The 22575-nt window shown below is 40.7% G+C and overlaps 1 long non-coding RNA gene across 1 annotated transcript in view; it reads left to right on the plus strand.

Moving 5' to 3' along the window:
• The window catches only part of LOC118168500, a 74604-nt gene extending 53326 nt beyond the window's left edge, over positions 1-21278 (plus strand). Inside the window, exons 3-4 of the long non-coding RNA XR_004751604.1 lie at positions 18182-18260; positions 21122-21278. This is a non-coding gene — a long non-coding RNA (uncharacterized LOC118168500). The remainder of the gene's footprint in view (positions 1-18181; positions 18261-21121) is intronic.
• The last annotated feature ends 1297 nt before the right edge of the window (positions 21279-22575 follow it).

Consider the following 22575-nt stretch of genomic DNA (forward strand, 5'->3'; position numbering starts at 1 on the left):
TGACATTATGGAGCAGGAGAGAACAGGTTAGGTACAAATGTCTTCTTTGCACTTCCCTTACCCTCCTGAGGAGTGTGCTTCAAAGCCAGTACTTTGTAAATTATCTCTTGTCCAGGTTCCCCTTTTCCTGTGCTTTACCTCTGAACATCTGGCTGGCCAGATAGGGCTACCTGCACCATCCCTCTGCCACAGGGGACAGAAAACCGTGAGAGTCCCCTGCACAAGTACCTGAGAAGTGCTGGAGCAGGTTACTTCTCACTGAGCTGCTGTGCCATCCTCTGGGCTCCATAAAGAAAACCTGCCCCCTTCAAGTCCACACTCCACTGTTCTAAGTAAAGTCTTTTAACTGCAAAGTGCAGCTTACAGCATTATGTGTGTGAGTTGGTATACGTGCTCCTTAACATTTCTGTGCATTTCTGAACTTTAGGTTTGGCAGAAATAGGTCTCTAAGAATCCAAAAAGTCTTGCCACGTAATATAGGATGCCTTAAACATAATTATACAGACTTTGGAGGTTTATATAAACTTTGGGCAAAAATGGTGAGATATAGTATCTATTCCTGAGCTATGGAACTGTATTTGCCACCCATTTAAACAGGACTGCCACACAAATGAGGGTACCGTGATGCTGGACTGGGGTTACACGAGGAAGACCCTGATCCTGCCTTCATCTGTGTAAATGGTAAAAGCTTACATTAACCAGAGTCAAGTGGCATCAGGGTAATAGGCATCAATAATTACTAATAATGCTATAGTATTAGCATTATTTACTGAAACTTTCTTTTTGTGGAGGGGTGGCTTCTTGCTGGTAGGAAGGAGGGTTTTACTGGATTGTGTAAACCTAGAGTGGAAACCTAAAAGAAGGCTTGGTTACTGAATTAATGGATTTTTTATTCACTTTCTTTTGGCTTGAATTGCTGGCAGGGGCTCAGGAATACTCTGTGTAATGTGAACTCCCAAAGCAACGCTGTGCCATATCTTGGTGCTTCTGCAGCAGAAGTCAGGGTGAGAGCACAGTGGTGGCACTGCCCCTCTGCCAGCCCTGCTGCGATGGAGGACATGTCCCCTGCTGAGCAATGCCACCCAGAAAGGATGTAAAAAGGGAAATAGGTTCAGAAATGAGCCACATGTGCAAGCATCTGTTTAGCTACTCTGGAGGAAAGTTTAGGGTTGACTTGATCACAGCCTACAAGACCAAACTGAAGTTAGCCAAATTCAAATAAATAATAATTAAAAAAAAAAGGCAATTTGTGTGTGTCATAATGGATTTCCCATGAGTGGAAATTCTTCATACCTAGAGTGTATATTGTGTCTATTTCTAAAACACTATTATTTAGCTTAAATGGAATCCCGAGAAAACATGTAAGAGGCCTGTGTTATTTTGGGACATCACAAAAAAGGCCATATCTATAAAACTTAGAATCCATGATCTCATGTTGTTTGCTGTGTTGTCTTTGACAAGTGGGAGGGATAGCAGTGTGCTGGGTTTTGCCACCATAGGAGAATACTGAATGGATTACTATATTTAATAGTTCTGTAGGGAGACAGAGGGGTATAAGTGGACATGAAGGAAACTAACTTTATCTTAGTCTATGAAAGAAGCACTACAGTAATAGGAAATAACAGGCTACTAAATTTGACTTTGGTTGCAGGCAAGTTCCTGGAGATTTTAAGAGCTCAGATCACAAAATAAATGGGGAAGTGTGCTCTGATAAAAGTTACCAGTGTGGCTTCAGAGGGAATACACTTTATATGGCACAGCTAGGTACGTTATTTTGTGAAGCTCATTGAGAGGACAAAAATGTGATGAAGGTAAGGAAAAGGAAACAACTGTAAACTGCTTGGATCTTACATTAAGTCAAACAGCAGTGGCTAGGATTGAGAAAAGGGACCCATTTCTGAGGCTATGAGGCCCATATGCATGATCACAGATAAGCAGAAGAGCAAGAGTGGCTAAGAACTATGAAATAAAATAGAGGGATGATCCTTAAATAAGTAATTTTACATCTGATGTGCTAAGGGTGTATTAACAAACATTTAGTACTAGCTTACCCATCCACACTGATGGCAAGTGGAAGTTTGTTTTTAAAGGAAACACTGCCAAATCAACACTGAGCAACTCTGGAAATTCTGAAAATGGTATCTGGATCCTTCGAGCTGAGAATACATCTCATGCTGCAAGGAACATGACTGTAACCTAGGAAAAATAGCAGGTAAAGAGGATTTAGTTTAGTCTCTCTCTATAAGAATACTGAATTTACAGCAGGTTCAACTGTATCTTCAAAAAATTAATTCTCCCTCCTTCTATATTCCACTAGCCCGGCAAAAAAAAGAACCCCTCAAACAGAGTTATAGGGCAGAGGAAGGTAGCAGGTCGGAGAAAGTGTTTGGGGAATATGGCTTTATGAGATATTTATCAGATGTCTGACGGAACAAATTCAAGCTTCTTTCTTTTCTGCTTAAGATTTAGTACATAGGAATCAGCCTTCTACAAATAAACTGTAAAAAGTATGACTGGAGAATATTATACTAAGATAGATCAGAGTCTTTTGTGTCCTACATAAGCACTGGTGCACAGGAAGAACACAACTCACATCAACCCCCCTCAAAAATGTTGTTTCCTAGTATTAAGTCCATCAAAGTTGATTCCAATGATGATGTTTTACAGGTCTCTAAAATCAGAGCAGAAACTGTTTAAAACCTGCAACATTACTGTGGCCATTAATGACCACAATTACAAGCTGAATCACATACTGATTGATTTCAGATCTTATTTCTACCTATTTCTTTGTTCATATCTCCATCAACACATCGTGTTCACAATTCTTATACAACAAATTAAAATGAAGACAGGCACGAGAATTAATTTGACCACATGTTTTTATTTAATCTTGTGCTTTTTCCATGTAGAAGAGACACAAAATGAACAAGAAATTGATAATTCTAATAGTGAGGTTATGTCATGGTGCCAGTCTCTCATGCTAGTGAGACTTAACTATGCAGCTGATCCACTAAGACTTGTTAGAAAGCAATCCAGATGGAACCAGAGGGGGTCTGGAAATGGGAGATTGACCTGTAAATTCATTGAGGTCCTGGACTGTGCTTGTAGACAGATACATTGGGTGTTGCCTGCAAACAACCTACTAATCCCTTATTCACATTTGTGTTCCTACAGGGCATTACTGTGGAGAGGGAAACCTCCCACCCCACTGGTGGCTGGCAGCTACTGAGCTCTTCCTGGCTTTGTGAGGCTGTTGACAGACATTTTGTCTTGGCTCTGGCAGCATGAGCAATGCAGGAGTGGTGGTAGGATGACATTAATTCAAACCAAATCCCAGCTCTGATTTAGTACACTGAAGTGTCTGCATACCACCCACACTTCGTAGAGCAATTATTCAGGATCCTCGTCATCTGCAATGAGTATGTTAAACCTTCTGAATTTTATTTGGGCTGTGTTTTACCTAGTGGAACCTCTCTGTCACCACTTTGCCTGCACCTTACAGCAGTCATGAATTGCATTTCAGTCATTTGCACTCTGAGAAAACAACAGTGATATTTTCAAAGCATGGTTGTTCTCTGCTTGTATGTGTATGAGCAAGAGACCTATGTGAAGTATTATGTACCTTACCAAGTCACAAAAAATAAATAAGTAGTCTCAGCCATAACATAAAGAAGCTGACCAGAAAATGACAGAGAATTAGTGGTGACATAGCAGCTATTATGGCTTTGCAACGGAATGAATAGTATAGGAGCACAATGCATATTACTCCTGCTGTTGTGGCTCTATTTCTTATATTTGTGGAGCAGCTTCTAACACAAGCATAGCAGAGAGCCAGTTGAAATAGTGCTTAGCATAGCTACCCAGCTGGGGAAAAGCATTGAGTAATACAAACTCTGTATTGGCATAAATGCAACTTCCTTTGCTTCCAATTTAAACAATATTTGTCCTTCTCATCACAGATGCTTCACTTTCTGATTTTTTACCTTCCTCTTATTTTATTTACTTGTTAGATCTGTTGCAGGAAGATCACAACAACATTTGTGATAATGGTTCATTTAATTTGAAATTTAAATGTAAAAAGTTTTGACTGATAAACAAGTTGTGTATGTGAATTGATTTTGCAAGCCGGGACACTCATATCCCTCTTAATTCTTTAGAAGATCAGAAAATCAGTGTAATATCCTAGCTTTATTTATGGCTATGTAATAGATTACATACTTTCCCAATGTGTCTAAAATGCCATTACAAAAGTCAACATGTCTGTAGAACTGAGAAACATGAACAAGAAAGGAAATGTTTGCCTAAAAGGTATGTGTTCATACTAGGCTTACTTTTTGATAGTTGCTAAGAGCTCCTGGAGCTGTTTGAAGTTTGTGGGAGATGAAAATGCTCAGCAGTGCTGTAGTTTAATTTGACTAACCTGTGAACTTTTCCGGCAGAAAATAAAAGTAACCTTTTGTTTTGCACAGTTCCTAATTGAATTGTGGATTTTTATTCATTTATTTATTTTTAACCTAGGAGTTTGGTGGAAACAAAGACAAGCCAGGATTAGATACCCTTTTGGAGGAGCAGGTCAGTTGGTGGTTTTTAAGCACAGTGAGACCAGTGCAGCTTCTAAGTGAAGAAGTACCTAAGTACTGAGCCCCAGATGGGATCCCCCAGGAGCAGAGATGGTGGCTGAGGAGCTGGCTGCAGCCTGCCCCATCGGGGTCCTCCTTGCCTGAGGACCTGCCATCAGTGGTGTTTGTGTCAGACTCCGTGCTTCCTCTGTGCTGAACAGGTCGTGGTTCACATGGGTAAGGAGTTGTTATCTCTTCCCGTAGTTCACAATCAAATTAAGGGCATAAAGGGCAGAGTTTATTCAAGAAGTAAAAGCAGACAGTTTCAGATTCCTTATTCATACACTGGAGAGTACTGTTCTAACAAATACTGCAAAAGGCTGTAAAGTTGGGTTCTGCTTGACATAATGTTAGTGTTAACTCTGGCAAACAAAACTGTTGCTCGGATCTCCTGTGCTTAGTAACTAGCTACTATGAATGGTTTAAAAATGATTTTATATTAAAATAGCTATGGATATGTATTGGATATTTACCTGAGAATTTTGTTGAGGGGGGAAAAAAAAGAAGGAAAGATAAGTTGCGCAAAGCCCAACTACCCCATTGGTAGATACGTGCAGAGGCACAGGTATTGCAAGTACACAAAACTTAAAACTTTGGTGTTTATCATTATTAAGATTTTAAAATCTTTATGAAGTCTTTAATTGAGAGGTTTTTCTTTCCAGACAAGTTATTGCCTCTCAAGTTCAGTCTACAGAAAAAGAAAACCATCTGTTTTTGGAAATGACACTTTTTAGGTTGTTGATAGAAAATCTTGTTCAGCTCTCTTTATTTTGAGGTTGCATCTCTTCTATTGACTTGTGACTTGATGTGACATAAAAACTCAGAGGATTTTTCTGGAGTTTGGTATCTGAGTTGAGCTTATCATCAAAATTAGATCAGTGTCTACAATGAGCCAGAGTAGCTTAGATAATATGTGCATGCCTGCAGTTCACAAAGTCTTTAAAACATTTTGAATGCTATCCACCAAAGTGCACACCCCATCCACTTATTGCTCTGTACAGGAAAGTGGGATTTCAGTGGTACCCAAAATGGTATTCCAGAGGCTGTAAATAATCAGGCTAAAAATGGAGATTACCTCAGTGGAACATAGGAACATATTAACATGTTGTTATGACAATAAAGTGGAGTGGCTTATTCCATTATAAACCAAAAACTGCAGTGAACGAAGTTAATTACAGGAGCATCCTCATTATTCACAGTTTTATGATGACCTAGCTCTCTTTCCTTGCTGTTGACTCCCAATTACATGAATGTTGTAAAAATATAAGATATCAGTGAGCACAAAGTGCAGTGTGAAGCTGTTCAGATACGAGTCCGAGAAGCATTCAGTAGAAAAATATGATAGAAAACAGTGATAACAAGAGGAGTTAGGTCTGCTAGTTAGTTTACAAGGACAAAGGGTTAGATTAACCTAAACCAAGTCAAACTGTTCTGATTTTACAAAGCTGTGAATCTGCAACCCGGTGTGTGGGATCAGCGGCAGCCCCACCCCAAAGCTGTTGAGTTTACATCTGGACAGTTGTGTCTCAGTCATCCCGTGCTTGCACGTGGTGGCCTGCTAGTGCACGGCTTGCTCATTCCTGCTTCTATGGGCACACTTTCCATGGTGCAATTTTCTCCAAGTTTGTCTCAGGCGTTACCTCTGTTCATGCATCCACAGGCTTCTTGGTTGCTTCAGAAACCAGCTGACCCTTTTCTTGTAGCAGCAAGCTCTGCTCCCTCTCCTGGGAACTCTTTTGGCTGCAGACTCAACCTGTTCAAGTCTGTGTTACAGCAGGGATGTTTTCTAACTCTGTGGGGGCTTGTTTGTCTTCAGCTTTTTGCTTTCTCCAGCATTCAGAAGTAATTACCAAACAATTAACAAAAAATAAAAGGTCCTTGAACGACACAGCAGACAGGGTGGGCTGCAGCACTTTTGTTCCCAGTTCTTCATTTGTTTTGTGATCATGGAGTTCTGCTGCCTCTTTCCCTTCCAGTCTTTATCTGCCTTATTTGTTCAGGCTGTGAATACCCCATGTTAGGAACTGTCTCTGATATATCTGTATTAGTGTTTAGATCAAACAAGCACCAATTTAAATTGTAGGTTCCGGGCTCTATTGTCGAACATATTGGATTCGCAGGCTGCTCCTACGCTATCCTGAAAGGGTGACCTTGATGAAAGATGATCTTGGCAGAAGCTGGCCGAACTGATGGGTGTGTGTCTGGCACGCTGGCTGATGTTGAAGGAGACACCTGGCTTCCTGGCTTGCTTAGTATCTGACTTACTATGCCCCGCACTGCCTCTGATAATCAGATGATGACCAGGAGTCAAAAACCAGTGGCTTTTTGTGGATGTCCTTTTTCAAGAGAGAGTAAGCAGTGTGGGATTTTCACCATTTAGACACAGTAAAACACTTAAGAGAATCGTCTTTGAGTCTACATGCATTTTCAGATGCTGCGTTTGTCATCAGTGCACCCTGTAACAGGGTATTCTCTGTCCCTCCCTGCAGCCTTATTCTGAGCCTTTCGTCAGTCAGTGCATTAATGTATACGGCTACTGCTCAAGGAACTGGAATTGCATTAGGATTTCAGCATTTATTATGGCAAAGAAATATCTGTTAAAGTAAGCTGAGAACGTCCTGTAGAACAAAGCTTCTGTGTGTCATGATGCTCATTAGACCTTCATGCAAAAGGTGAAGCTGGTTTTGTTCATGTTAAGTTTTAATTTGGAGGACAAGCCAGAAGCAAATATCTTATATGTGTTACTTGACACAAATGGAAGTACCACCACACACAAGTCCTCCTTTCCTTGAATTCCTGTCTCAAGGTCTTCCTAACAGATAACTCATTCTCTGTCATGAGAGCATCACATGCAGAAGATTTGCAGATGCAGAGACTCTGTTTATACTTATCTCTGTGTACTCCATACACAGACTTTTGATACTACTGGTGACAAGACTGCTTTGATTTGCCTATCACCATGTATGAGGTGGGCTAAAACACCTTGTTCCATAGGGGCAGCACTTTCACAGAACATGTGCTTTCTCCTTGCCATGCTTAAATGTTTTCACATGCTCTCTCTTCATTAATCTGTCTGTTTCACTCTCTTGCCATCCATTGAAAAGATTTCTCCCTTATGGTTTATTGGTATTTACAAGTATAAGACTTTCTCTTGAGCTGCATGCAATTCATTTTTAATAAGGAGTAACATATACTGAAAGCACTTATAAATGTTCCGAGCCTGTGATTCTTAATTGTGCTGTGTGTATTTTGTGAAATACTGCTATCCTTCACACCCTTTTTGCTTGCAGAGTTACAGTGCGTTATGTAGTAGCAATAAATGTTAAATAACCTGCCTGCCACCTAGTCCCACTTTGTGGCGCTTGTATAATTACAGAGGCTTTTGGAAATTGCATTGTGAGGCTCTGATTTGATGGCGACATACAAACATTTCAGTGTAAGCACACTTTCATTACATGAGATTTCATTACCAGAGGTTTCGGCCGTAATATCCTTTCCTTTGAGTATCAGGGCCAACATTACAGTAACCACATTGTTAGCAAGAGCAAGGTGAGATTAAGAGTGTGGACTCCATTGATGGGAGAGCTTCAGAGTAAGGGTGCTAAATATTCCTTATTAAGTGGGAGCTCAGCTTGGCTTTATGTCTAATGACTGCACAGAAGCATTTGAATTATGTTGCCTTGAGCAAGTTGGGAAAAAAAAAAAAAAAAAAAAAAAAAAAACAGAGTAAGATTGATATCAGATTCTTCACCATTTATTTATCTCTGTTATTCATGGGTAAGCTACTGATCTCACACAGGTGTCTTAGCACAGAGGCTGCCACGCTTCCTGGGAATGGGGCTGTGGCTCCCCACCTCAGGTGGCTGTGTTTCACAGTTAGTACTCAGACTGTAGAACAAGCACTTGTTATAGCTGAAAACATGCAAATATATTTTAAAGACCAAGTGTATGACCACAGAGTGTGTGGAAAGCCATGAACCCCTGCAGCTCCCAGAGCATCACATAGGCATCAGTGAGTGCTGATCAGAGTGCTGTTTAAACCAGCCCAGCACTGGGCCCACTGGGTTCTGGCTCTTCCACAAAGCTCCTGAAAATGGTTCTCTTGTCTCCTAATAAAACTCTATTAGCATCCTTGTTACTCCAGTGTGTGCACCTTTGTAATTAACAGCTCACAGATGCTGTATTTTCTTCCTTGATGTTTCCCTCCCCTCTATTTTTGCCTTGTTTCCCTTTGTGAGTTGGTGAGGCAGTGCTGAGCTTGGTACTGGCTTCCCTTGACAGTAAGCATTAAGCTGTTGCAAGCGTCTCCCTCAGACTGTTAATTGTCTTGGAATAATTCATTAGTGAACGTGCCTGCTTTCTGCCAGCTACATTTCATTGGTGAAAGCCAGGCTGGGCTTGTGCGCTCCTTTCCAGCCATGGCCCCTGCCCATGGCGCTAACCTCTTTGTTCAGAGGAAGAAATTGTTTTCCAGTCCATGCATTGGGGAAAGATTCAATTATATCAGTACATGGAGGGGACTGCTGCTATGGAGGGTGGCAGGCACTGAGCAGGTGCTGTCTGGTGTGGAGTTTCAAAGGTGGGCTGGAAGGTGCTCATCGGGTTTCTCTGCGGTTGTGTGTTGCAGGCATGCCAGGCATTTCAAGTGCTAGCTGCCATGTGCTAGCTTCTGTGTTTCAGCTGCTATAGTAAGTTCACTTATTCTGCTTCTCCATATGCAGTGCAACACAGATTTTCAATAGAATCTAGTAAAAGCTACAGCTAACCCTGGATCAGGGTGGGTTGGAGTGCAGATTCTCCTGAGAATGTATCCCACCTTTTGGGGCTGACCTCCTCAGTTTTGATCAGGAACATCATCACTAGCCTTTACACCCATTTAATAGTTTCAACCTTTTTTTTTTTTTTTTTTTTTTTTTAAATAAAATTATTATTATTATTTTTTGTTTGAGACCGTGTTCTCAGTTCTCTAGAAGCCACTATGCTTCCACTGCCTGGAGTGGGTTTCAGGTCTATCCCATAGGACCCAATGCGGGGACTTGCTTGTGTCGCCGAGAGCAGGGAAATTCCCATACTGAAAGATTAGGAAGAAAAGTCAGGAGAGGTCTGAGGCTGTGACTTGACCTCTGTGTTCAGCCCCATGTAGATCCCTGCAGTAGCTGTCCCTCTGGAAACAAATTGCCATTTTGCAAGGCTGTGGGGAGCAGCCTTTCCTTGCTTTCTCCTCTTCTTCCTCCTCCTGAGACACTGCTGTGCTGCCTCACGCTGGCTCCTACAGCAGAGCTGCTTTCCTGGAAGCCAAAGGTGGGCACACAATCTGTTTCACAGATGCCACGTTGGCTGTTATGGGAGCCTCTCTTTTCATCAGGCTCCTCGTGATCAGATGTAGTAGGTTCAAAATCCCTTTGCAATGCCTTGGGACCTCTCCCTTCCTTCACCTCAGAGCCATCCAATCTTTCTGCAGGCTCATATCAAAGCGCCGCATTACAAAGCATAGCAAAGGTTGGGTGGTATTGTACGTACAGCAACTGCAGCTCAGCTTTCATCCTAAATATGTATATATTGTTTTCAAGTCCGTGTGAATGAGGAAGTTCTAATGAAAACTAAAAATATGAGTAGCGTTGACCTTCAGGAGATGTTTCCTATCCCAGCAGCTCAACTCAGTCTGCGTCTGCTGCTGCTTTTCCTGGCTGCAGACACAGAGAGAGGCTGAAATGAGCAATCAGCTTGTTTATGGCAGGTTTTAGTGCTCCTCTAGTATAATAAAAGAGGCTTTAGCAGAAGGGATTTGGTTCTCGTGTACTTCAGTGTTTTCTGCTCTGTTTTGCTCCATAAAACCCAGGCTCTTGTTTACAAGAATTAGCAGCTTCCCAAGGTTTCTGCTGATTTTGAGGAATCAACCCCTTGCAGCTATGTGACACCACCATGCAGCTCCCACTCCACCCGGTACTTGCAGAATGACTGTTCCCTACGTGCGGTTGAGCACTTGGATTAAACACCTGCACAAAACAATTGGCACAACCCAAAGGGCTGTTAGAGGCTCCATATCCTGTTTGGGAATCACTTCAAGTGAAATTAATGATTCTTCTCTGCACGCAGACTTTTTAAAAAGAAATCTGTTTTTATATGTGCAATTAATCCCAAGCAGTCGGTGTGCAGTATGTACCGTTACACATCAGTAAGACAGCAGCTTTACGGCTTTTAATTCCATAGGGTGTGTAACGTTTTAGATAACAGCATTTAAGATAACAAAATCCTCGCATAGGTGGTAACTGTGGCATGTGCACACCCCCCTGTCCATTTACTCTTTAGTTTTGGAATGAGGGGGGAGAATTTCTTATTTGAAAGGCATTTAACACTGACACCATCTGTGGTTACTGTGGCTCTCCCTGCATTACATAGGTATAGTGTAGAGCTAAATTATTTTCATGGCAGAGATTCAAGAAAAGAAAAATTCCAGTAGACTTAGTGTGCTGATTCACAGTGCTGACAGCTCTTGTGATATTATCACAAGTTTTGTGATATTTGGTATTGTTATAAAGCTTCAGGCCCTATCATCATGGGATTGTTTGAATCTCAACCTTTATTTAAAAATGGGGGGGGGGAGGCTCTCTCCTAGTGGCAGAGAAATGCTTAAAATAACATTTCACCTCCTAAGAGCCACAACGTCAGGAAGCAGGTAAAGTTTTCCTAAACACTTTTTTTTTTTTTTTTTTTTTTTTTTTTTTTTTTCTTCAGCCTCTGGATTTTTTGAAGCCCGTCAAGCTTATTTATTTGGAGCCTGATTCTGGATTTCAAGTAACTGGGTTTGGTGTAAGGAAGAAGTGTGTATGGCCAGCTTACATTTTTGTTTGTGGTTCGATACTTCAGCCTGATGTTCAGATGAAGGCAGAAAGACTTTATTTATTACAGGAGGGTTGATATTTTACTACATTTGATTGCTATACTGTAGGTTGCTTCACCACAGCCCTCTTCACACCAAACCAGTGCTTATCCCAGGATCTTCTACATGCATAGGAGTAATTCAATTTATTGTGGTTTGGCAAGTAATTTAGCAAATAACAGTCTCCAGACAGAGATGACCTCGGTCTTGTGTTGTAGAGAGTTCTCCTATCTGTGTCAACCAGCTGAGGTTAAGTATAATGAATTCTGGTGGATCAACTCTGCTTACTGCTTCTACTACATATGTGGTCCAAAATGAGCTGCAGTATTTTAAGCTTGTGCCACTGTGGTAGAAATCTGTTGTTCAGTTTTAGCTGACACCTAATTTCTGCATTTTCCTTTTCTCTCCTGAAGCCCTGATTTAACTGTTCTAAGCAGCACTGCATAACAAAAATGAAATTTTGGTTGAATACTTAAAATCAAACTGAAACGATAGACCCTCTGTGTTTTTGAATCAAGCTACTAAAATCCAAGGGCACTTCACAGATTTGCTGCTTCTTGCGAAGAAGCAAACCTGTCCGTCATCTGCTACCAAACTTTTCTCAGCGCAGTCTAAAGGCATTTTGCCCTGTTCACACTAAGCTGCACTATACAGTCTGTCACGGCACTAGACATGCCGCTGAACCCGAAAGGTATTTATATAAAATAGTGGAACAACCTGCCTGACGCTAGTCTTAAATCAGAAAAGGCCTGTAGATGGTGCTGTAATCTAGCTGAAAAAATAGGCCTACCATGAGGCTGGCTGGAGTTTTCTTAGTTCTTCTTGGGAATTAAACCCTATTTTGTCTAATTTCATATGTGGAGCTTTAAAAAACCGTAGCAAACTCGGATCACTTAATATGAACAGGTATAGGAACCTGCAGATAGAGTCAGGAGCCCTGGCACACCGCCTTCCAGCTCTGAGCCCCACCTCACCAGACCAGCACCATGGAAGTTTTCTGAGAGAATTGTGCCATAGACTCATCTACATGCTTTAATCTGGGAACAGGCTGAGTGTCATAAAAATTCAGGGCTCTTGCATAACGATAGACTTTCTCCAGGAGAAGCAAATGAGTAGAGGAAGGCAGACAAAATGATTTGGGTTTTCCACCAGCCTCATTTTTTCACCCACCCAGCCCTCCCAAGAAGCCGCTCAGCTCTGCCCTGCAAGTTACATTGCACCGGGCTCAGCTGTGGGTATACTGCCTGAGGATTTGTGGAGTGCCAAGTTTACCAGTTAAGCAGATTTTAGGAGAAATAATTTTGCCAAAGAGTTGGCTCTGTCTAATTATGTGCCTCCCTCAGTAACTGCAGGCTCGGTGTCTCCCTCCCTGACTGTGAGTTATTATTGGATTCTTTACTCTCTTTCATAAACTGCTGATTGGTGGCAGATTGTTTAGCAGCTGCCACCTGCTATAGTGCTTGTTGAATAAATTTCCCTTTTTAGTTCTAGAATAGCCTTGATCTGGTAACAGCTCCGGACACATTTAAGGGGGAAAGGGACAGACATAATGTTTTTCTGGCACAGTTCAGTACTGGTTCAGTACAATTCTTCTGTGGGTCTTGAGTCCAAAACCAGTAAAACTTGTAAATATGTATTTTGTGCGTGAATAATCTCTCTGTTCAGCAAGCATTTAGGCATGTGCCTAAGTTTGACCCATTTTTCCAGGATATAAGTGTTCTCCTGACCTGCAGTTTTTGGTATTCTGGAGCCTGCTGAAACATGCCTTTTGTGAATCCTAAATGGCCATTGGAGGTTGTTCTGAGATTGAGATGATACTTGAATCCTGGAGAGACTATGTAATGCCCAGTAATTTAAGGAGAAACTATAGGGAGAACACTTGTCTTTTGAGGACATTTATTTGGGGATACTGAAGTGGTGGAAGGTGGTGATGCAGGAGGTGAACTCTCCTCTTCAGCCTCATATAAGCACAGAGAGCATTCCTGTGCCCTCTGGTCCTGATGCTAATCTCAATGAGCCCAGAGTTAGTTACCATCTGTACCTGCAAAGCCCCCTTCTGCAAGTGGTCCTGGTGACTTTTAGAAGGAAGGTGCAAAGCGAAATGGCAGAGATATAGCAGCACATTTCTTAAAAATGCTATGTATGCAGGAGGGTGGGAGGGTTAAGGGATGTCTGAGAAGACATCCATTTTTTCCCTTGTATGTCTTGGCTGACAGGGTGAATCCTCCCAGCAGGTCCAACCCACTCTGAAGCAGCTCTGAAGTCACTTCTTCCAGTAAAAAATAAAGCATCTCTTCAAGTAGGATTTTTTTTTTTTTTTTTTTCCCAAGAAGAAAATCCAAGAGGAAGGAGAAAATTAGCACGTAGCTTTCCACATGTAGGTGGCTGGCCAGTGTCTTTGTTTCACTGTGGTAGGAATGAAGGCTCTTTTGGTAAGAATCAGGGCTGCTTGGAATCAAATAGATGGGTTTTGTGAGTAACTGATAGATTCATCTATTGCAACAGCTGCCATCGCTTTTGTTTGAGAACTTCTTTAAAAATAAGAATAGGAGGGGGTAGTGCCCATTGTTCTGGCCAGAATCCAACTTGGATAATTGCATTCTGCCTACCTTCAATTGTAATGGCGTGTTTATGCTTTCCAGCTCTGAAATGCCTGAGGATTCTTTGCTTGAAACTTGCTGTTTAAATATGAAGTTATTAGTTGAGTCATCAACATTAATTTTATTCTGTATTTCCATCAAAAAATAATGGTTCTTAGTGAGGTAGTACAGACCCTTCATAATAATATTATTTTAGTGGATCCACACTAATAATGCAGTTTATACATTTCAATTAGAGTGTTTCTTATGGCCTGAGTTTCAAAGATGCGAACACACAGACTTAACAATCTAAAAATCAGCCCATTCACATTGAGTAGTTCAGGAACATCATGAACTGGCTTGTATTTCCGTGTTAAAAATGTTCCTTTGTTTTCATTTTCAAATTAAATTAACCTGCTGCTTAAATTACATATATTTCAATTTGCTAAGAAAGTAGTACTTAAATAAACAAAGATCTAAATAGAACTTAATCAGTTTTTTAATGTCTTGGTCAAGGTCATTGCTTTTAGAGTTCTCTGGACTCCCAGGAAGATACATGGAGCCAAGATCAGACTAATAGATTTGTTAGGTTGTATCTAATAATAATAATAATAATAATAATAAAATGTTGCACTGCGTTCATCTTAATTTTGATATGGAGGGAAGCACAAATGCAGACTTAGAGTTTGCAGGTAGATTTGATACTGGTTTAAAACCTAGATCCAGACAACCTCGCATTGCAGATCAATATGGACCTTAGTTTCGGTGTATCTCCTAAGTATCCCCCTGAGGAACTTGTTGGATGCACCATGCATGAACTCTTCCTCAGGAAGTAGGTTCAGGCTGGGAACCTCAATAAAACATGCTTTTCAAAGCAGCTGTTCTGGCAAAGAGCTGGAAGACCGTTCTCATGTCCACCGATGTCTCCACTAGTCTGTAAGTCCCTGCTGGGCATCAGACCTATCTCAAAGGGCCTGGCAGACTTCATGCCATGTCCTGGGCAGTGACCTTGCTACTGCACGTGCAGCTTGGCTGGTGCATGGCTGAGCCATCCCTCTGTGTGCCCAGGCCCACCCTTCTCTTGTACCTCCTGCCTGTGGGGTCAGCGCAAGGCAGAGGACTACCGTTCACTGCCTGCTCCTGCTGATTGACGTGGGGCCTCCTCACACCAGCATCGCTCTCTCCTCAGGGTCTGCTCCTCGGGGAGGTGCTGTCAGTGCTGAAGAGCTATGGAAAACCTCCTTTCCAGGCTTCCAGCCTCCTCACGCTGGCTGAGATTCAGGCAGTCGAAAAAGCAATCTGCATAAAAGAGCGAGGAATCCTTTCTAAACCTGTCATCCCTGTTCATCGATCAAAGATTATGATCCTACTTTCTCATTGTTTTATGGAGAGCATTTGTTTGTTTACTACTTTGGCAGCTATTGGTACATAAGCAATGCACATACTATAAATATACCCATTATCCGAAGGCCCAGATCTGCAAGCACTGCCAAGCACGGCACTTACTGCCATGAAGTTGATAGAAGTGCTCCAAACAATCAGCACTGTGCTTCACAAGGTATTCAGACTTTTGTCTTTTTTTTTCATCACAAAAAAGAAAAAGATGAAACCTACCCTAACAGACACCTAAGAGAGAGGCCAGTCATCCATTGCTAAACATGCTGGTGAAGGACAAGCGGGTAGGAAGCAGCATTGGGTGGGTGCATGGAGACACAGCTCAGGCGTGGATGCTGGTGAAGCGTGGTGGCTGGAGTTGTGGCTGCAGCAGGCAGAGGCCATGGGAGAAGTCAGTGCCCTGCATCAGAAAACAGGTTGTGTGAAGCATTGTGAGGAAAATGCTAACAGCTGAAACAGAGCTCAGAAAGGAGGCAAAGAAGAGAGAAAAGAGATTGGCGAGGAGATGCCTGGGGGTTTGGGTAGGAAAGAATATTAGGCTTGGCCAAAGGAGAGGGAGATTGTGGGGTGCAAGAGGGGAGATGATGAGAAAAGGAGCAGCTTTTGTTCATATATCCTGTTCTTTTACCTTTTCAAGGCTGTGCCTTGTACTGGGGAGTGTGGAGTCAAGGGGACCTCACTAAGTGATGGGCACAGTGGTGATACGCATTTCACAGTCCCCTCTGGCAAGCCAAATGCTGAATCGCTTGAAAACATTAAAAACTCACAGAAAAACTTAGTTCATTGTCACGCTTTGTGTACTTTGTCAGAGGGATTTTTCAGATGGAGATTTTGTTGCATGAAGGAATAAAACCATGCATTATGGTCACAAAGATTAGTTGTTAGACCTGTTTATGCACACAGCCATCCAACCACTGTTATTTGCATCCATATAAACAGAAGCTATGTTAAGGTCTGGCTGAAAATCAAACCCATTGTGAGCTGCCTAGAAGGCTTCAGCAGATGGGAGCCATATAAATAAAATGTGGTGTCGTTATTAACTGGCCTAGCAGTTCGGCGCATTTCTAACAATGATTATTTGCAATGACGTGATGACTGTTCTATTTTGAAGGGTGAGTTTATCTTTTATACCGAACTGAGACATTTAAAAGCAAAATACACAGTCCTTCCTCTTCAGGGGCAATGATGCTTTGAATCCCATTGTTTCCTGAAGTGTATGAAAAAGGGAGCTGCTGCTGCACAGGTTGGATTAACTTCAGTGCCAATTGTATTAGCAGATTCATGTTACATCTCTGTAGAGCTGCTTTAATTTACCGCCATCATAGTGTGGCACCTACTCTCTCACTCCTAGTCCCAATAACAGTAGTCTGTGCTTTCCCATTTTGAGATAAATATATAGCTAGTTTTAAGCAAAGCAAACTTTATTTGACAGTGATCTGTCTGCCTTTTACAGTACCACTATGTCATGCATCAGAACAAAATACAGATGTACACAGAGCACACCAACATTTGGTTTGTGGAAAAAACAAGCTGCTCCTATACATGTGAATCCAATGAGCAGAAATAAATAATTCTGTTTTCTCAGTGTGATACCTGTTTCCTGACCAGCACTAAAATACCCAGTTTAGGAATTATCTCAGAAGCTAGAGATAGCCTAGAATGGCTTCTGGTGACCAGACCTTTAAATCAGGAAAAGAAAACCACCTATGCATACAAAATGGCTATTTTTCATTTATCTCACGCGTGACAACTCCCTCTTCTCCAGTTCAGCCCTACATGTTTTTCCCAGGCTTTCTCGCTCTTATTCAGGAGGTGGTAGTTGTTGCTCTTCACATTACCCTCCTTATCCCACCAGCAGGAATGAAAAGCGGCCTTCTAGTTTATTTTTTAGTTCATCTTACTGCTTGGGCATAGTTGCTCTGCTTGCATGTGTGTGTATATGTGAGTGTATATATAAATATATATGTATATATTTAACCAAAGGTGATGCTTCTCAACACTGAGATCCTGTTGATGCAAGATGGCTGTGGCCCAACTCTACCAATTCAGCAGCTGAATTCCCTTTCTGGAAGATTTCACAGTTCACTTTTGTTTAAAGAATCCCCTTGTCAAAATACAGATTGAGAAACTGAGATCTAAAGTCTAATGACACTGGTAGACTGCAGGATGAGGCCAGTGTTGCACCTGAGTTACTCTTACCTTGGTGCTGCTGGTTCTCAGAAGTCATTTTTGCTGTATCTGCAAGTGTGGCACTTCCAAACAAGTCTCACTTGGAATTAGAAAACCTCTGAGTAGTACTGGTGAGTTCTCGGGTGATGGCTGGGAAGACAATTACGATAATGTGAGCTCAGGGAGGTTGGCAAGGAAAGTGTCATCTCCAGGAGAGCCGCCTCCAGCTCTCCTGTTCTGATGTCTTCCTCCAGAGTGACAAAATCTACCACCTCTTGAACTACCATCCCATCAGTCCAATGCTGAACTTCATACAGTCTTATCTCCTGATACTCCTATGTGCCTTTCTCATGGAGAAATATATATATATATATATTTCTCATAGAGAAATATATATATATATTGATCAAATGCTGGAGGAGCTGGTGTTTAGGAGTGCAGAACGGAAGCCAACCTTGGCCAAGCTGTGTATTGCTTAAGTTGTCATATCCTTTAGCCTGCATCTGGATTGGTTTTTATTTTTAATTTTTTTTTTCCAGCAGCACCTCAGAAACATAACCAAAATGACTAGTGCTTCACTGCTAATAAAAAAGCAGAGATGACTCACAACTACTAAAGGTGAGTTATGTAGAGTAATTATATTTTAGTGGATCTGTTTATGAGTTACTTTCCCAGACACAGAGATGTTAAAGCTCATCCTCGCAGCCCTGAATGCCATCTCCTCCAAGGCTGCAGAAGTTGAGCCTGCCACACCATTAGCACTGCCACTGGCCTTGGCACACACAAAGCATTACATGCATGGGCATTCACAGGCACGTACACACACAGACACACACCTGGAGTACAGAGGTGAAGAATATTTTTATGACATTATTTTTATGGTAATCCATTTCAATGGTTAATTTAGTTTAGGGCACTGATTTATAACAAGTTTATAGATCTTTTTTACTATTCTTTGTTGAATTATAGAGGTGGCATGTGTGAAATGGAAGTACTTGGCCTATTGTTCTGCTCCTCACGCAACCAGTATAGTTGAGACAATAAAAAGATCTATAAAATTAATACATACAGAGAGAAGGGGACAGAGACAGAGAGAATATGTAATGCTTTAGAGTCTGATATCACATTTATCTCTCCCAGAGAGGTTAAGACTCAGAATTTACTTGTGGAAATACCAAGATCTTACCCTCTTTTGTGGAGCGAAATTACTTCTAATCATCCAGAGTGTGATCTTCTTTATTTATAAAGCCAATTTTCATGCTGTAATTTTTGCCTTTTTTTTTTTTTTTTCTTCTTCTTCTTCTTCTTTAAGGCTAGAATCATATTGCTTTCCTACCTATCTGGAAGTAGGCCATCTATTGCTGATGTGGAGCTTGTAGGCAGGCTTTTATGGAGACTTAACTACACTAAGATTTCAACACCCAATTTTTTTTATACCAGTACATGATATTGTATTTAAATACACCTGACTGTGAATGTATGCACTGTAATAGACATATATTTATATATCTTGCAATAGACTCAATATATACTCACATATATTAACTACGATGATAGCATTTTTATCTTACCTGTGTTACAGTGTTCAGTGTGTACTAGTAACTACACAGCTGCACTCAGCTCTCTATTCTACCTCTATTGAGTTTTTTTTCCCACTAGTTCAGACTATTGAAAAGTGATGTATTTAAGGTCTGGTACCTCTGACTATTTTAAGACTTACTGGCTTTCCCTCCACGTTTATAATAAAGTAGTATTTGCTTCTAGCCCTAGGAGATGCTAGTAGCCTTTCTTCCATCTGTATCTGAATGAGTAGGGAACAGGGGAATTTTTATCTAATTTTTCTTTAGAATTTTCTTTGGCTATTAGCCTGTATGAGATGCCAGTGAGATTAAATGAGATATAAAACACACCCCAAAACAGTACAAGTCCTGTGCTATGTATCATTAACACAGTTCCTTTGATTTACTGTTGGTTTGCTCTTGTACCAACAGGAATAGCAGTGCTCTTTTTCTACCTTAGTTAAAGGTATACCTAGATAGCTCTTAATCAAAGGTTTAAAAAAAAACTTGCAATGAAATATGAGCAAGGCAATTAATCCACATTAAATGGTGAAGTCACTTCAGAGACATTGTGTCTTGTCCAATATGTGCAAAACTCTCAGTTCTCCAGTGACATATTTGCAAGCTACTTCTATTTTAGACTCTCTTTGTTTCCTAGTCTCTCCTTTCTGATTAGTTCTCTGTATGTTAAATTGGGTAAACAAATAGGTAGTGGGTAGATAATTGTGAAGCTGGTTGATGCCTTATCCTCTCATGTGCATAAAGGACAACCACCTTCTTTAATAAACCTATTCATGTACCATCCTTTCTTCTGCAAAGTATAAATATATGGTAATATGAGGTCTGTCTTCTTGTCACAACACGTCACCACTTCTATTTGTACAAAATAGAATAAAAACACCAAATATAATATTGCAGTAAAATGCAAAGAAAAATTGTGGTTTCTACTGTCAGAGAGGAAAGGCAGAACAATGACTTCAATAGAATTGCTGTTTATCTTGTTAGGTGTTAAAGAAAACCAATTTATTTCATAAACTGCAAGTCATTTAAAGGCTTCAACAGTTTTAACAAAGTTTAACAATTCTTTGTAAAATGGATATTGTTTTCTTAATTTGGCATATCCATTATACTACGCAACAGAACCCAGGGTAGTCCACAGAGCAGAGTAGCCTAGGATGAAAGTAACAGATACTGATAAATGATCAAAGTGCTAATTTTCTTTTTAATATACCACCTCCTGTGTGTTTTTGTTTGTTTTCCACTCCAGAAACTTAAGTAATAAACCTGCAAGATCTGGCAAAGCCTAACAGTTGGAGGGAAAGGCCAAATGACATCATCTTAGTGCCCAGCAAACTACTGAAGATTATTTAGTAATAAAATGGACATATACTTGGGCTTTACATCATTCAGAGATACAGACAAGATCGTCCAAGCATGGCTCTTTGGGGGAGTTGTTCTGTTAACTAACAGTTGTTCTGTTAACTAACAGTTCTGTAAAAATATTCACCATATTCACTGATGCAGACATCTTGAGCTAACAGTCATACATCAGAACTTTCTAATACTTTTTTTTTTTTTTTTTTTTTTTTTTACTTCAAGTCAACATGTTACTTCCATCAGACACTGAATTCCAAATACGTGGAAATATCGTAGCACTTGTAGCAGTAATACCATAGACTACAATCATAAGCAAGGCAATATTCAGGCATGCAAACTCTGTCAGAGGGTAAATGCCTGCAGGTAGCATAATGGGACAAAGAGGCTTATATTAGCTTTGCCTAGTTTATTTAACTTTATTTGTAAACTTCTAACAGATGGTTGCGGCTAGTTTTCTGAATGCATAATTTCCCACCCATTTAAGATATTTTTAAAATTGTTTTTATTTATTTTTATTTATTTTATTTTTAAATTTTATTTTAGAACCTGCTTGGTTTTAGGATGCAGAAAGAAGAACTGCTTTCATATCGCTTAAGGATAAAGTTTCATTCTTTATTTTTCACCTGAACCTGATGTCAACGATTGCTTTATAGTTAACTCCTGTCAAATTGCAATCTCTGGTAAGGTTTTGTAATACCTTACAGCCAATAGAAATTAAAGGATAAAGAACCAATTACTTAAACACCCCATACAGTGATGAGGTTTGCTGACCTTGCGTCAGAACATTATCACAGAGATATGTAGTGGTGCAAATGCCTGACAGCTGGGCAGGATCACTCCATTATCAGGAGGCCAGAGAATCTCCCTGCCCCAGGAGCCATAGTAAGTAATATAAGGACCTCTTGGTTGGAAAAAGGACAGACTTTGAGTCTGTGGCATCTGGGGTGAGGGTGTGTGTGTGAATTGACTCCTACATTTTACAACTTTGTTAAGTGTTAACACAAGCTAAATTTCTGAGAGTATGCTAGCTTTAACGGTATCTGCAGCTGTATTTAGGAACCATGCCTCTTTGGGGGGATGTGTGCTTTAGCAGTTGGGTTGCTTGTGTGTCTGTCTGCTGAACCCCCTCGTCACAGGAATGAAAACTTAAACTCTGATTTGAATCAGCTATTGGAAGAACCTATCAGGGAAATGGATAGTGTGATGGATATCAACTGCAATCTCTACATCAAGGTGAGTCTTTCCAAATGTTATGTATTAGTCTTCCCTCTTTTATTTTTCTTTCTTGCTTTTTGAAGTGGTAGAAACTATTTATTTTTTTCCCCCCACTCTGCAGCAAAAGTTTTTGTGTATGTGGTAGGAGGAAGATGACAAAAGATGAATCACTTTCCCTCTGTTAAGGAAAAATGATTAAAATATCTATTAGACCTAAAGAGCACTTACTTGATTCCTGTTTTAGCCAGCTCCTATTTTAAAGAGCTTGATCTACAGAGGTGCAGATAAATCCTAAACAACTGTCTTTGGCAAATCCTTAACAGGGGAGCATGCAAAGGTGATAGTTATTTTTATTTTGCTTCTGGCATCTGTCCTTTACTGCCTTTGATGTGGGTAGCTGCTTACCCCACCTGAGCCTTATCCAGCTATGATAAGATCTGCTGAGAGCCTTCCTTCTGGCTAGGTCAGGAGCTTATTTCCTTTGGAGCCTGTCAGCTGCATGATGACTAATTGTACTACAATAACGAATGCTGTGAGCTAATCACTGTCCACTTATGTAGAAAACCACATACTGTTAGTATGTATCTGAAATATATTGGAGGTTTCCTGTTCTTACCTATGGCATTTTCTTTCTGGTAGCAGATACAAATGTATTTCAGGGTTGAATGAATGGTGTCCAGAGCAAGTTTCTTACACGCAGACAGGCTTTGCAGATTAAATTTATGCCTATCATCTAAAAATTTTCTATGCTCTTCTCTGTAGAATTCTTTGCAGGAGCCTTT

Source organism: Oxyura jamaicensis, chromosome 5 (assembly GCF_011077185.1).
Source record: "Oxyura jamaicensis isolate SHBP4307 breed ruddy duck chromosome 5, BPBGC_Ojam_1.0, whole genome shotgun sequence".
Classification (NCBI taxonomy): Eukaryota; Metazoa; Chordata; class Aves; order Anseriformes; family Anatidae; genus Oxyura; species Oxyura jamaicensis.